Here is a 14,543-nt window from a genome sequence, read left to right as displayed (position 1 = left end):
ATTGTTACTAAGGAAACTTGTGCATGGCGTTTAACTTGAGTGTAAATTTTTTTTTAAAATGTGTTGACAGAAAATCTAGTGAAGCATACATACATGTCTGTATCAGATGTCTGCTATGTGATAATACAACATATATTGCTGTTGAGTTTCTATTGACCCATTCTATAATTTCTCTTTTATTTGCACCATAGGATGGGACACATTGACTTAAACACTTGAACCACTAGGTAGCATATACCATTCAAACAATTTCTTCAGGGTATCCTTGACTTCCTTGTTTCTCAGGCTGTAGATGATAGGATTTAGCATAGGGGTAACAATACAGAAGAGAACAGAGGCCAGGATGTCCACATCTAGGGAGTAGCCTGAGCTGGGCCTGTCATAGTTGAAGTTTATGGTTCCATAGTAGATGACCACAACAGTGAAGTGAAAAGCACAGGTGGAGAAAGCTTTTTGCCACCCTTGAGCAGACTGGATTTTCAAGATGGCAGAGATGATGAGAATAAAGGACACAGCAGTGAAGGGGCAAGGGCTTAGACCAAAGGTGGTACTGGATACATAGAGGGCAAATTCATTGGCTGAAGAATCTAAGCAGGAGAGCTTCAGGAGCAGAGGGATCACAGAGATTATGGCTGATTTGGTTTGGACCACACAAAGTGAGAGCTGCTGTCAGCCCTGTGTGTATCAGAGAATTCACTATACTATACAACCAGGTCCCAGCTGCTAAATATGCACAGACTCTTTTGCTCATAAGGACTGGGTAGCGTAAGGGATGGCATATGGCTACGAACCTATGATAAGCCATAACAGCCAATAGGACATATTCACAGCCTGCAAATGTAACAAGGAAAAAGACCTGGGACAGGCAACCTTCATAGGAAATGGTCTTCTTCTCTTGGAAGAAGTTCAGCAAAATGATAGGAACAGTAGTGGAGGTGTAGCAGATGTCCAGGAAAGACAAATTACTGAGGAAATAATACATAGGGGTGTGAAGGATAGGATTAACCCTGATTGCAGTTAATATGAAAGTGTTTCCAAGGATTGTTATCAAATAAATAAGTAAAAACAACAGAAAAAACAATCCCTGAAGGTCAGGGTGGTTTGAAAATCCCAGGAAGATGAATTCCATAACAGTTGTTTGGTTTTTCTCTTCTTTGAAGTCCTTAATGGCTGAAAAATAAAGTAGGAAAGATAAAAGTTGGACAATAGAAACTGAGACCAAATACAAGAAGATCTCGCATGATGAAACTTGACCCCACACTAGGTATAGTGACAGCAGTTGGTAGAATTGACCTTGTGTCCCAATACTGCATTCATACTTTCTCCTTTCTAAGGTCCCATTAGAACAAAGAAAACAATGAAGAATCTGAGACTCTTAAGTACTACACTGACATCTAGTACCCTTATCTGACCAATAATACTGAAGACTCAAATCATTCAACTGCAATGATTAAAAAAAAGGGGAGAGCCATCAATAGGTAGCATCATAGATGCAAAGGAAATTATTCAACCTATTCATATTTTAAATGAAGGAATAGACTATTGAAATAAAGACAAGCAAAGGAAAATAAATATACAAAAAGATGTCCATTGAGTAAGGAATATCTAAACAAATTATGGTAGACATGATGAATATAAAGAAGTATCAAAAGACTTATGTGAACTGATGCCAAGAGAAACACAGCCAAAAAACCAATATGAATCATAACTTCAATAGTAGCAATGGAAAGAACAATCATAGTTGGTTGGTTGTTATCCTTTATTCTTAAAGAACACTAAAATGACATCACTATGTTGATAGTCAAGGTACACTATGTCCAATTGGACAATTGGTCCAACACACCAATATGGGTTAAAAGACTCCCACAGGACAAGCACCAAGTAGTTCACTTGACTATTTGTAGAGAAGTTGTCTCTAAATTTGTGCATCTCATTTCCTTTTGAGCTACTGCAATTCTACTTCACTCATAGGACAGTACCTTCTTTGATGCAGCACACTATGCTGGATGACCCTCTGCCAGTCTCTACCATATCACATAATTCCAAAGATCTTAGAGAGATCTTGAGAGTGTTCATTTATTGCTTCTTCTGACCACCATTTGCATGCTTGCTTTGCATAAGTTCTCCATAATGTAGTCTTTTAGGCAAATATACATTTGGAATTCAAACAAATGGCCAGCCCATTGGAGTTGTGCTCTCCTCAGTAGAGTTAGAATCCTTGGCAGTTTAATTCCAAAAGGACATCAGAGTTCGGTACTGTATCTATCCAGGTGATCTTCAGAATCTTCCTAAGATAATTCAAAAGGAAGTTATTCAGTTTTCTGGCATGGTACTGATATACTATCCAGTCTTCATAAGCATACAATAATGAAGTCAGCTCAACAGCTCTATAGACATAAAATAATGAGTTCATCACTCTGAGACCTTCAATTTTATGGGTTGTTTAACATCTCTCCCACATTTTCTTTCAGAGACACCCAAACACTGTGTTATCTCTAGCAATATGTTTGCCAATCTCATCTTTGTGTATATCCCTGAAAAGAATACTGCCAAAATAAGTGAACATGTTCACAGTATTAGAAATTTATCCCTTTCCTATAACTAAGGTTTCCTTGTATGGATGGTGTGCTAGCTGATGGAGAACTTCTGTTTTCTTGGTGTTGCTTGTTAGTCCAAAATTAGCAGATAATTGATCAATATTCTATTATATCTTAGCCTCAAAGGCCTCATTGGATGCATCTGCAAACAAAAATCTCTGCAAATCATCTGCAAACAAAAACTTATGTGCCAACTCTTCCTCTACTTTAGTCTCAGCTTGAAGTCTTTCTTGAGATAATTTATCACAAGTTCAGTAGATGACCTTGATGCCACTTTTGTCTTTATTGAACGCATCTGACAACATTGCTGAAAGCATCATGAAAAAGCATGGGAGCAAGCACACAACCTAGTTTCACTCCACTGGTGACCAGAAAAGTGCAAGTGTCATCCATTATCCAGAACCCAAACAGGTATGGCATCATGAAATTGTTGTCCTGATGAACTTCTCTGAACAACCCAATTTTGACATAATTTTCCATAAGCCCTCCTGACTGACTGTATCGAAGACTTTGATTAGATCAACAAATGTATGTAGAGTTTTTCTGCTCCTGGGATTTGTCCTGGAGTAGTCGAGCAGCAAACACCATATTGAGCCTTCCTTGGCCCTTTCTGAAACCACAGTAATGCTCAGGTAGATAACCATCTTACAGGTGAATAATCAGCCTACTAAGGAAGCCAGAAATATTTTAGAGATTCCCCTGTGATTATCACAGGAAAATCTTTGTCTTTTATGTTTATAGAGATGGATAATGGAGGCATTCTTAATCTATTGAGGGGATAATCTTCTCTTACCATATTTTTCTTTTTTTTAGTTTTTGCAAGGCAATGGGGTTAAGTGGCTTGCCCAAGGCCACACAGCTAGGTAATTATTAAGTGTCTGAGACTGGATTTGAACTCAGGTCCTCCTGACTCCAGGGCCAGTGCTCTATCCACTGCGCCACCTAGCTGCCCCTTCTTGCCATATAATCTTGAAAATTGCAGTCAGCTTTGTATGAGTGAGGAACTCCCTGCCTTGTGAATCTCAGGTGGAGTAGAATCAACATCATGTGCCTTGCTCGATGCGAGAGCTATGGCGTTCAAAACCTCTTCTTTGGTTGCAAATTCAGCTTGATAGTTTGACATCAACCTTAGGTAAATAGTCAATGGTTTCAGATTGATGATGGTGTGTTGTGAATGCTATGAAAGTGTTCAGTCATCTCTTCAGAATCATATCTTTACCACTAATGAATGTGGTTGAGATGCATCATCGGTCCTTGACTCATAAATAGGCTTCAGTCATCATAGAAGTACTTTTGTTGCATGAGAATATTTGGAGAGGATAAGTCTATGATCAGTCCAGCACTCTGTTCCATTCCTTGCCTTCATCAGTCTTATATCTTGGCTGTCTCCTCTCCTTATAATGATGTAGTCTATTAAATGTCAGTGTTTGCTATGAAGTTATACTAGTTTTAGGTAACTAGAAGACAGTGTTGGAGATGAGAAAGTCATGAGATGCACAAGTCTTCAGCAGTAAGTGACCATTGTTGTTACTGTTTCTGATTCCATTCCTCCCAAAGACTCCCTGTCATATCTAATAGATTGTGTAAAAGTGTTAGCTTGTCTTCTTTCGGTATATAGGTAGTCATGAAAATTTTCTTTTATCTCATGAGGGTTCATCATGGTGGGAGCATATGCATTGATGATGGTGGTATGGTACTTTTCCTGCCAATGGCAAACACATTTTCATGATTCTGCTCTTTCTTTTGGGGAGGCATACAAGCTTGTTGACTAGATTAGTTTTCATTGCAAAACCTATCACTTCATGGTGCTATCCTTTACTGTGGCCACTCCAGAAAAAGTATGTGTTCTGTGCCAACTGTAATCAGCTGGCCTTCATTTGACGGTCTTATTTCACTCAGGATAGGATACCAGTTGAGTTCTCATGCAATGATAGCTATTATTATTTCAGGTTTGTTGGCATGCATATGTTCCATGTATCAATGGTGAGTGGAATCATTTTTGTAAAAGTTTTTGTACATTTTTAGGGTACCTTTTCTAACCCCTTCCTCAGTCCAGGAAGTGAGCTGTGTGATGCTTTTAAAAGACTGCTCAGACACCCAAGGAGGTGCCTTAATCCCACTGTTTCTTCTAGTGAAGTTGCCTCTGTGCCCTGGGCTGCTTGTAGGCGGGGTTGTGAGTATAGTTCCCAGTGTATCTACACCTGCTGGTTCATCACTTCATCACCAAAAGACTTTGAGGTGGGTAAAAATGGTAAAATAGTATAGGTGGGGACAGTTAGGTGCTGCAGTGGATAGAGCACAACCCTGAAGTCAGGGTTCAAATCTGGCCTCAGATACTTAATAATTATCTAGATGTGTCACCTTGGACAAGTCACTTGACCCCATTGCCTTCACACACACACACACACACACACACACACACACCCCAAAAAACAAAATAGTATGGGTGATGTCTTTTGATTTGCACACAGATTAGATTTAATTGAGGCAGAGTTGCAGAGTCATTTAAGTCCAGTAGCAACTGATACAGTGGATGACCTTAGTGTCTTCAAAATCTAAGTAAATTCTAAGTACGCCATAGCACCTGCTTCAGCTGCCTTCATGGTCACTGGAATATCAGCCCATTCTACTGGAGGAATTCTTCACATGCTTGTAGTGGGCACCGTCCTCCATTGCCCCCAAATTTATTTAGCTCATCTACTGAAATGGTTTATCTGGGTACAGTCACTATACATTTTACAGATTCTTGCAGCCACAGGTAAGAGTTGGGTGAATCAGGTGGATACCAAAAGTAGATAGGCAACCCTGAAAAGGACTCAGCAACCCCAATACCAAGAGGTGCTAAGCTTCCCTAAATATCCCTATACCCCCCATTAAAACAGTTGAAACTGAATATTATGTAATAATAACCAAATTTGGCCCCAATGAATAGATATGAAAAAACCATTCCTTTGCATAACTGTGAATTCATAGACATGAAATAATGCATTGAATATCAGGCTTTTTCACTATTTATTGATTTGGTTGATTTTTTTCTCTTTCATCTTTAGAATTCTCTATTATAAGGGTGTTGTGTACTATAGGGATTGGTTATCTGGGGGGGTTAAGGAGAAAGCTATATGAGAAGCTAACATGATATCAATAAAAGATTATCAATAAAATCTATTATTTAAATAGCATTAAGAATACAACTCATAATGTGGTCAGGCTGGCCTGGAATATTTGATTCAAAAATATGTTTTTTTGGCTACATTTGGGAAATAAGAGATAACAGAAGAAATTCAATGATCTCAGCAGAATAGAACAACTTTAACTTAGTACAGAAAGAAAAAAGACTGATGCTGAGTTCATTTTTCTTTTCTCTATACCAACAAGATTGATCTTTGAACTAAAAAGGATAGAAAAAAATGGTTAATCACAACTGATTATTGCAAACTCAAACTTAAGACAGATCTATCAGAACTGTTAGAGAGGGCTGACCTGTATCCATTGTTCAGAATAGATCATCCACTACTGGAATCCAAATGCTCTTCATCCCATCTGAATCTGAAATGAGAGTTTAAGGGATCAAGAAAAGATGCTTGAGAGAGCATTGATGTCCTGCCTCATGAGTGAGGCAGGACAGAAACTGAGCTGTGATTTTAAAGGTGGTTCTCAAACTTTTAAAAGATGTACTTTTTTCTATGGGAAGGGAATGTAGAAACATGGGAATCGACACCCCAAGTATATTCCTGATCTATCCTGCCCAAAGCTGTGTTGCCAAAAAATTACTTAATGAAAATTCCTTGGTAGAACATTTTTGTCCACTGGGAATTCATTTTAGAGTTGGATCTGCATTTTTTTCCTCACTTCTGTCCCATAAAATTGTCTTCTTTTAGAACCCAGTTCAAGTACCACCTTCTACATGAAAACTTTATTGATCGTCACCAAATTCTAAATGCCTTGAATTCAACTACTTTGTATGTATATGTATTCTTTATCTTTACATTTCCTCTGTTTATCCATATTATATGAGTTTGTAATCCCTAGTACAGTGTCTGGCTCTTTTTAGATGCTTAATTAGTGTTTATTAATTGCTTAATCATGGCTTAGCTTCATCTGATTATCAGAGAGGTCGCAGTCCTCCTCTACTCTGCCCTAGTGATACAGCTAATGTATTTTGCTTAGTGATGTTTTGTAAAAGGAAGGAATATAAATTTGGACCTAGAAAGGACCTTAGAGATCAGATGGCCTACCCTCTTATGTAGATGAAGGAATTGAAATCTCAAGCAGCCAAATGACTTAATAATGATAGAGAGTATATACATTGAGCTTGATGAATCATTTCCTTCAAAATAGCTCTTTGAAGTAGGTGCTGCCATTTTCCTTCCTATTTTACAGATGATAAAACCAGCTAGCAGAGGTTAAATGATTTGCTCAGTATCACATGGTAAGTATTTAGTCTGGGGTGGGAATGGAACTCAAGTCTTCCTGACTCCATGTCAATCTGCCTATAAATGACTTGATCAAGGTTACACAGTGATGGCAGAGATCATATCTTGATCCTGATCAAACCCAGATCCTGATTCAAGATTCCACTATGCTGTGTTCCTTCTGAAGCTCATTCAAAGGAAGAGGACTAGTCTGGTGAATGTATTTGAAATCATGCCAAACAAGAAAGGTGTGAAGGAACCAGACATCTTTTGCCTAAAGAAGGAAACATGATATCTGTCTTTCAAGAATATATTTGAAGGGCTGTCATGTAAACGAAATGATTCTGAAGAATGAATTTTACCATTAGGTGAAGTTTCCAGGAAGACAGGTTTCTGCTCAATCAGGAAAATAGAATGACTTAAAAATGGAATGGGAAGCACTGGGGGATAGCCAGCTCCTTGGCACTAGATACCTCCCAGCAGAGGCATCTACCATCTCCTATTTAAAAATTTCACTATTTGCTATCTTTCACTATTTCCTACACTCCCTTGACTTTGACATACCAAATCAGTGAACCTTTATGACTATGTAACCCTCTTTCTGTCCCTCCCCCAATTTGATTTCTGGGCTGCTGTTTCAGGGTCTCTGAGAATCTCTGATAAAAAAATAATCATGAAATGCAACCAACTTCACTTCTTGCTGTACAGCCTAAGCCCAATGGAGGGCAGATCTTGGATTCAGGAAGCTCAGGGATTCTAGGAACATATTCCAATTTTTATTTTTGCATGCACAGAATAGAAACTATCATATCTTGTTGGGGGGAGGGTCATGGATCAATGGTAGAATTAAAAAGAAGGTGGGAGTACTTACCCATTGTGAGTTTTTTGGAACTGCCTAACAGTATAAGACATTTCTTTGGGTTCTCATAGAATTCATAGTTCAAATAGATCAGTCATAAAGTTTTCAAGTTGGAGGGTAGAAGATGAATAAAGCAAATGTGACCCCTGTCCCAAAGCCCATTAGTATCAGATTCTTTTCTTATTGCTGGAGACAAAGGTCCTGCTTTGCAGGAAAGATGGGGTAGAATTGGTGAGAGGCAAAAGAGCTTAAATTCTCAGCTTGTCCTCTTTTGGGATTCCTCAAGCTTCCAGTTCAGTCCCTTAGGGCTCTTCTGGCTTCTTGCTTTGAGAGTCAAAATGGAAGAGACAAATCTTATTTTAGGTTGCTGACACAGAAGACACAAGAAGAGCCAGAAATCTCCATCATGCTCCTATTCCCAGTTTCTAACTTCAGAGTTGGGTGAGATCCAAGATCCTTTCTTTTGCTTAAGCTGAGTTATCTCACTTCCAATGAGAGAATTTCTTCACTCTATATTGTCTAGTATATATTCTCCTATGTATAACTTCTTTGATGTCTGCCTTGCTGTGATTTAGATAGACTTCTTTGCAATTTTCTGGGGTTCATTGTGGAGCTGGTATTTCATAGGAAAGGATGAAGCTGTGGATATAGAATTTGGGTATCTCCCCCCTCCCTAATTTACAAAGAGATAAGAGGTTAAATGGAATCCAGTCATACCCCCTAGATGGACAACTTTTAAAAGAACAGATAGATATGTTTCTATCTCTGAGGAGAGCAAAGTGAGCCCCAAACTCCTGCTTCCTTGTTTGGAAGGAATGAATGTCTTCCTTGGAGAAGGGTAAGGAAACAAGTGGCTGTAGAAATTTATTCTGTCCCCCTTAAAATCACTCATGAGCAGTCCCTAAACATAGGGCACCACTTCACTATCCTAACAAGTTCCATTTCTGACTCTTTCTAGGTAAATTTGCATCAGTAAAGGGAATTTTTCATATTGAATCATCATAATAATAATGATGATGATGATGATGATAATAAGGGCTAGCATTTATATAATGTTATAAGGTTTGCAAAGCTTTTATACATTATTTTATTCATTTCTCACAAAGAAGGCAAGGCAAGGGCTATTATTATTCTTGTTTTATAGATGAGGAAACTAGGGACTAGAGAGGTTGCTTGACTTGCCCAGGGTCACACGGCTAGTAAGTGCAACCTAGTTGCCCACCTAGCACAAATCACACATCAAGATCACCCTTCTAAGCCTCTGCACTCAAAAAAATTTTCAGCTGGGCATTCATTCATTCTGTGAACTATCTGCTTGCTCTTCCCCAATGAATCTTCATGCAAAACTCAAGAATGTCAATTCCAGACTTTTTCTTTACTTTTCCCAATAAACCCATAGTCTACTCTCATTGACAACAAATGATCTTGCCTCCTAATTTACTAAGAAGACTGAGCTCCCTCATTTCCCTTTCCCCTTCTCAGGATCATCACCTTCCCAAGGCCAACTCTTTTATCAGTGATGACATTCTTTCTCACCTTTTCTAAAACTTTACTCCAGGCAACACTACTTCATCTTAAGAATCTTCAAGGAGAGGGGCAGCTAGGTGGTGCAGTGAATAGAGTACTGGCCCTGGAGTCAGAAGGACCTGAGTTCAAATTTGACCTCAGATACTTAATAATTACCTAGCTATGTAACCTTGGGCAAGTCACTTAACCTCACTGTCTAGCAAAAACAAACAAAAAAAAACACAATACAAACTAAAAAAAGAATCTTCAAGGAATTCACAAGTCTTTTCCTTTCCATGATTCTTTCCCAACTACTTATACAGACATGTTTATGTCTCCTCAGTTCTAAAAGGAAGCCTTCCCATGATTCTTTTAGTCCATCCATATTTCATTCTTTCCTTTACTGTCTCTCATAAATTGTTTGACCTCTTGTCTTCTGGGGAGGAGGTGCCTGAATTTGAGTAGTGTGAGTTTTGGAGAAATATATTCTACAAGGTAAAGTAACCTTAGGGGTCAAAAAAACAGAGCTATGTAAATAGAGACTCTCAGAATGTATTTTATTCCCCTCCTTATTGGAAACAAGAAGATATGCTTGACTGATGAGGAGACTTCTACCATCTTAGTGATTTGCTGGCAGACAATTCAGGCTATTCTGATAAGACTAACCACCAAGAAATGTAGGAATAAACCTGATCTTTACTAACTCCTATGATCCCAAGGCTTACAAACTTCTCTTATTTCCATTCTGCTGGAAATGCCACTGATTAGCTTTGTGATCTAAGTGGGCCCTAAAAAAAGCTATAAAAGTTCCTTCTGTGCCCTAAGAAACTAATCTTTATGTTAGGGAGCAGTATACCTTAGTTGTTTAATAAATCTGTTTTCTTTTTTTAATTTATTTATTTTTCCAATTATATATAAAGATAGATCCCTTTCACCCTTCCCTCCCCTCACCCTAAGATGTACAGTCATGTTATATATATATATATATATATATATATATATATTTCCATATTAGTCATATTATGAAAGAAGAATCAGAACAAAAGGGAATAATTTTTAAAGTGAAAATAATATACTTTGATCTGCATTCAGAATCCATAGTTCTTTCAATGGATATGAATGGTCTTTTCCATCACAAGTCGTTTAGGATTGTCTTTAATTCTGTATTGCTGAGAAGTGTCAAGTCTATCATAGTTGATCATCACACAATGTTGCTGTTGCTATGTACAATATTTTCCTGGTTCTGTTCACTTCACTTAGGATTAGTTCATGTAAGTCTTTCCAGGTTAATAAATTTATTTTCATTTCATCAAGCCATTCACTTTTGTCACCTAGTCTTACAGACCTTTTGGTAAGTGAGAATCTCCCTGAGCTCTCATAGAACCCAGACTGAGAAACTCCCACAACACTTCCCAATACTACCTACCCTCACAATATACTCCCTCTTCAAACCTTAGCAATCTAGAATCCATTCCCACCTCTCTACTGAAACTGTTCTCAAAAAGGTCACCAATGACCTCTGTATTGTTAAATACAATGGTCTTTTTTCCAGGCCTCAAACTCCTTGACCTCTTTGCTGATTTTGTTAATCAAATATGACATTGTGCTAAGCAGAGAGGATAAAAATAAGGGGAAAAAATGCAACCTCTGACATCAGAGAGTAAACATTATAATGGAGGAAATGACATTTAAATAACTAGGAACCTACAAGTTCAATAGAGGGTATACATGAAAGGTCAGATAGTATAACAGCTGAGAGGACAGTAAAGACTTATTGCATAAGTTTGGATTTCAACTTAGTCTTTTTTTTAATTTATTTTTTATTCTCATTTTGTACAATTTTTTTTACATTAATAATATATTCTTATTTACAAGTAAACAAAACACCCCTCCCCACATGAATATAGATAGACTTGCTTGGGCGAAAAAAGTAAAGGGGAGAGAAAAAAAATTGAAATTAAAAAAATAATAGTAATAATTGTAGGTATGGCCAGGTGGCGCAATGGACAAAGCACCAGCCCTGGAGCCATGAGCACCTGAGTCTATATCCAGCCTCGTAACCCAAAAATAACCCAGCCATGTGACATGCAAAAGCCACCCGATCCCCACTGCCCTGCAAAAACCAAAAAGAAGAAGGAAAAAAAAGACCCAAAATAAAATAAAACAGTAATAATAGTAGGGGTGGCTGGGTGGCAGACAGAGCATTGGCCCTTGAGCCAGGAGCACCTGGGTCCAAATCCGGCCCCAGACACCCAAAGATCACCCTGCTATGTGGCCCCAGGCAGGCCACCCAGCCCCACTTGCCCTGCACCCTCCCCCAAATAATAATAACAAAAAATGTGCTTCAGTCTTTGTTCTAACACAACAACTCTGTCATGGGGGGATCACATTCTTTATGATAAGTCCATCACAAAAGTTACTTCCATATTTTTCCACCGTTGCCATTGCTGATCGCAACTCCTTCCTTTCTTATTTCTCCACTACCATGTACTGTATTTTCTCTCTCCTTTCACTCTGACTCTGCTGTAGGGTCGTTGAGTGGCACAGCGGACAGATCCCTGGTCCTGGGGCCAAGAAGCCCTGAGCCCCCATACCACCCCTGAGGCCCAGAATCCACCTGGCCCTATGGTCCTGGGCAGGCCATCCAATCCCAGCCCCTTGCAAGAAGTAAAAAAAGAAAATGTGTTATATCTGACCACTCTCCCCCCATGGTCCATCCTCTCCTCCTTTATTCATATCTCCACCCCTTCCCCCTGCTCCCCCCTCCTTCTTACTCTAGATGTGTATACCCCATTGAGTATATATATATGCTATTTCCACACCTAGCCATCTCTGATGAGAGCAAAGGTTCCCTCATTCCCCCTTGCCTTCCCCCTTCCATATCATTGCAATAGCTCATTGTAATAAAAAAAATCTTATTATGTGGAATATCTTGGACTATTCCCCCTCTCCTTTTTCTTTCTCCCATTCCATTTCCCTTTTTTTTTCCTATTGACTCCATTTTTACACCATGTTTTATCTTTGAATTCAGCTTTCTCCTGTGCTTCCACTATAAAAGCTCCCTCTACCTGCTCTATTAACTGAAATGGTTCATATGAATATTATCAGTATCATTTTTCTATACATGCAGTTCATCCTCATTAAGTCCCTCATATTTCCCCCCCTCTCCTCCAATCTCTGTGCTTCACCTGAGTCCTGTATCTGAAGATCAAACCTTCTGTTCAGCTCTGGCCATTCCAAAAGGAACATTTGAAATTCCCCTGGTTCATTGAAAGTCCATCTTTTTCCCTGGAAGAGGACATTCAGCCTTGCTGGGTGGTTCATTCTTGGCTGCATTCTAAGCTCTTTTGCCTTCCGGTATATTGTATTCCAAGCCCTATGAGCTTCCATATGTAGTTGCTGCTAAGTCTTGTGTGATCCTGACTGCAGCTCCACAATATTTGAACTGTGTCCTTCTGGCTGCTTGTAATATTTTCTCTTTGACTTGGGAGTTCTGGAACATGGCTATAATATTCCTGGGGGTTGGTTTTTTGGGATCTCTTTCTCGGGGTGATCGGTGGATTCTCTCCATTTCTATTTTGCCCTCTGCTTCTAGAATATCAGGGCAATTTTCCTGTAGTAATTCTTTGAAAATGATGTCAAGGCTCTTTTCCTGATCATGACTTTCAGGCATTCCAATAATTTTTAAATTATCTTTCCTAAGTCTGTTTTCCATATCAGTTGTTTTTTCTATGAGATATTTCACATTTTCTTCTAATTTTTCATTTTTTTGGTTTTGAATTATTGATTCCTGATTTTTGGTAAATTCATCAATATCCCTGAATTTTGTTCTTTGTCTGAAGGATTTGTTCTCAGAGAGTTTTCTTATCTCTTTTTCCATCTGGCCAATTTTGCTTTTTAAAGCATTCTCCTCCTCAATAACTTTTTGAACTGCTTTATCCATTTGACCTAAGCTGGTTTTTAGCATGCTATTTTCTTCAGCATGTTTTTGGATTTCCTTGACTAAGCTGCTGGCTTCATTTTCATGTTTTTCCTGCATCTCTCTCCTTTCTTTTCCTAGTTTTTCTTCCAACTCCCTCATTTGATTTTCGAAGTCTTTTTTGAGCTCTGTCATGGCCTGACAGCCTGCAACCCCTGACATCAGAGAGTAAACATTATAATGGAGGAAACAACATTTATATAACTAGGAACCTACAAGTTCAATAGAGGGTATAAATGAAAGGTCAGATTATATAACAGCTTGAGAGGACAGGAAAGACATTGCATAAGTATGGATTTTAACTTAGTCTTACAGGAAACTAGGGAAAATAGGAGGCAGAGATGAGGAGATAGAGTATTCTAGACATGGGAATCAGTCTGCTCTAAGATGTGTGTGATATCTTCAGGAACTACAAGTATGTAGAAGCGAATAAAGAGTAAGAAGACTGGAAAGATAGGAAAGGGTCAGATTATGAAGAATTTTAAATGCCAAACAGAGAAATTTATGTTTGACTACACAATCACTATGTGATTAGATACTCTCTCCTCCATGCCACCACATTCTTCCTGGTCTTTCTATTTCTCTAACCACTCCCCAAGCTGTTATTGGTCCTCTTTGAGAATGAAAGCTGGAACTTCTGGCCAAGATGCTGGAGAGAAGCCAGTTTTGAGATCTCCTGGCTTTCCCTCAGAACTAACATGAACTAGACTTCTTAACAGATTTGGAATCCACAGAACCCAGAGAAGAAACAAGAACATCCCACAGCAAGTTCTATTATACAGGGTGAGACTGGGGTACTGATCTGAGAACAATGGTGGAAGCATTTGCTATGCTCATAGCAGATGACTGCATGATGACTCAGACATTTATCCAGTCAGCTTGGCTGGTCTGGAGGACCCAGGCCAAGAGCCCCTTGTTTCTAACTGAGTCTCCCCTGTTTCTGTGGAAGAGCTGACTTCTCCAGAACAAACACAATAGCAGCCCCTAGGCTGCACTGATTGAAGATTAAGTCGATTAAGTGTCTAGCCTGAGGGCCCAGCTCACATTGTTTGAGGACAGCCCAGGTCTTGCTTCTCCCCTTACCACCCCCAGGCCTAGGAAGTGGGCCACTAATCAACATCACAGACAATCCAGAGAAAACTTCTGGTATCTCTTACAGGTGGTCCACTGAGTAACCCCCTGGAATGGGC

At 39.0% G+C, this 14,543-nt stretch overlaps 1 pseudogene; it reads right to left on the bottom strand.

The window, feature by feature from the left end:
* Positions 1–207: 207 nt before the first annotated feature.
* Positions 208–2,031, bottom strand: LOC141489484 (olfactory receptor 5V1-like; annotated as a pseudogene).
* Between the last annotated feature and the right edge of the window lie 12,512 nt (positions 2,032–14,543).

This window comes from Macrotis lagotis, chromosome 5 (genome assembly GCF_037893015.1).
Source record: "Macrotis lagotis isolate mMagLag1 chromosome 5, bilby.v1.9.chrom.fasta, whole genome shotgun sequence".
NCBI classification, from domain to species: Eukaryota; Metazoa; Chordata; class Mammalia; order Peramelemorphia; family Peramelidae; genus Macrotis; species Macrotis lagotis.
Note: the sequence above shows the minus strand (reverse complement) of the source record. Positions and strands in the feature narration are given on the sequence as shown.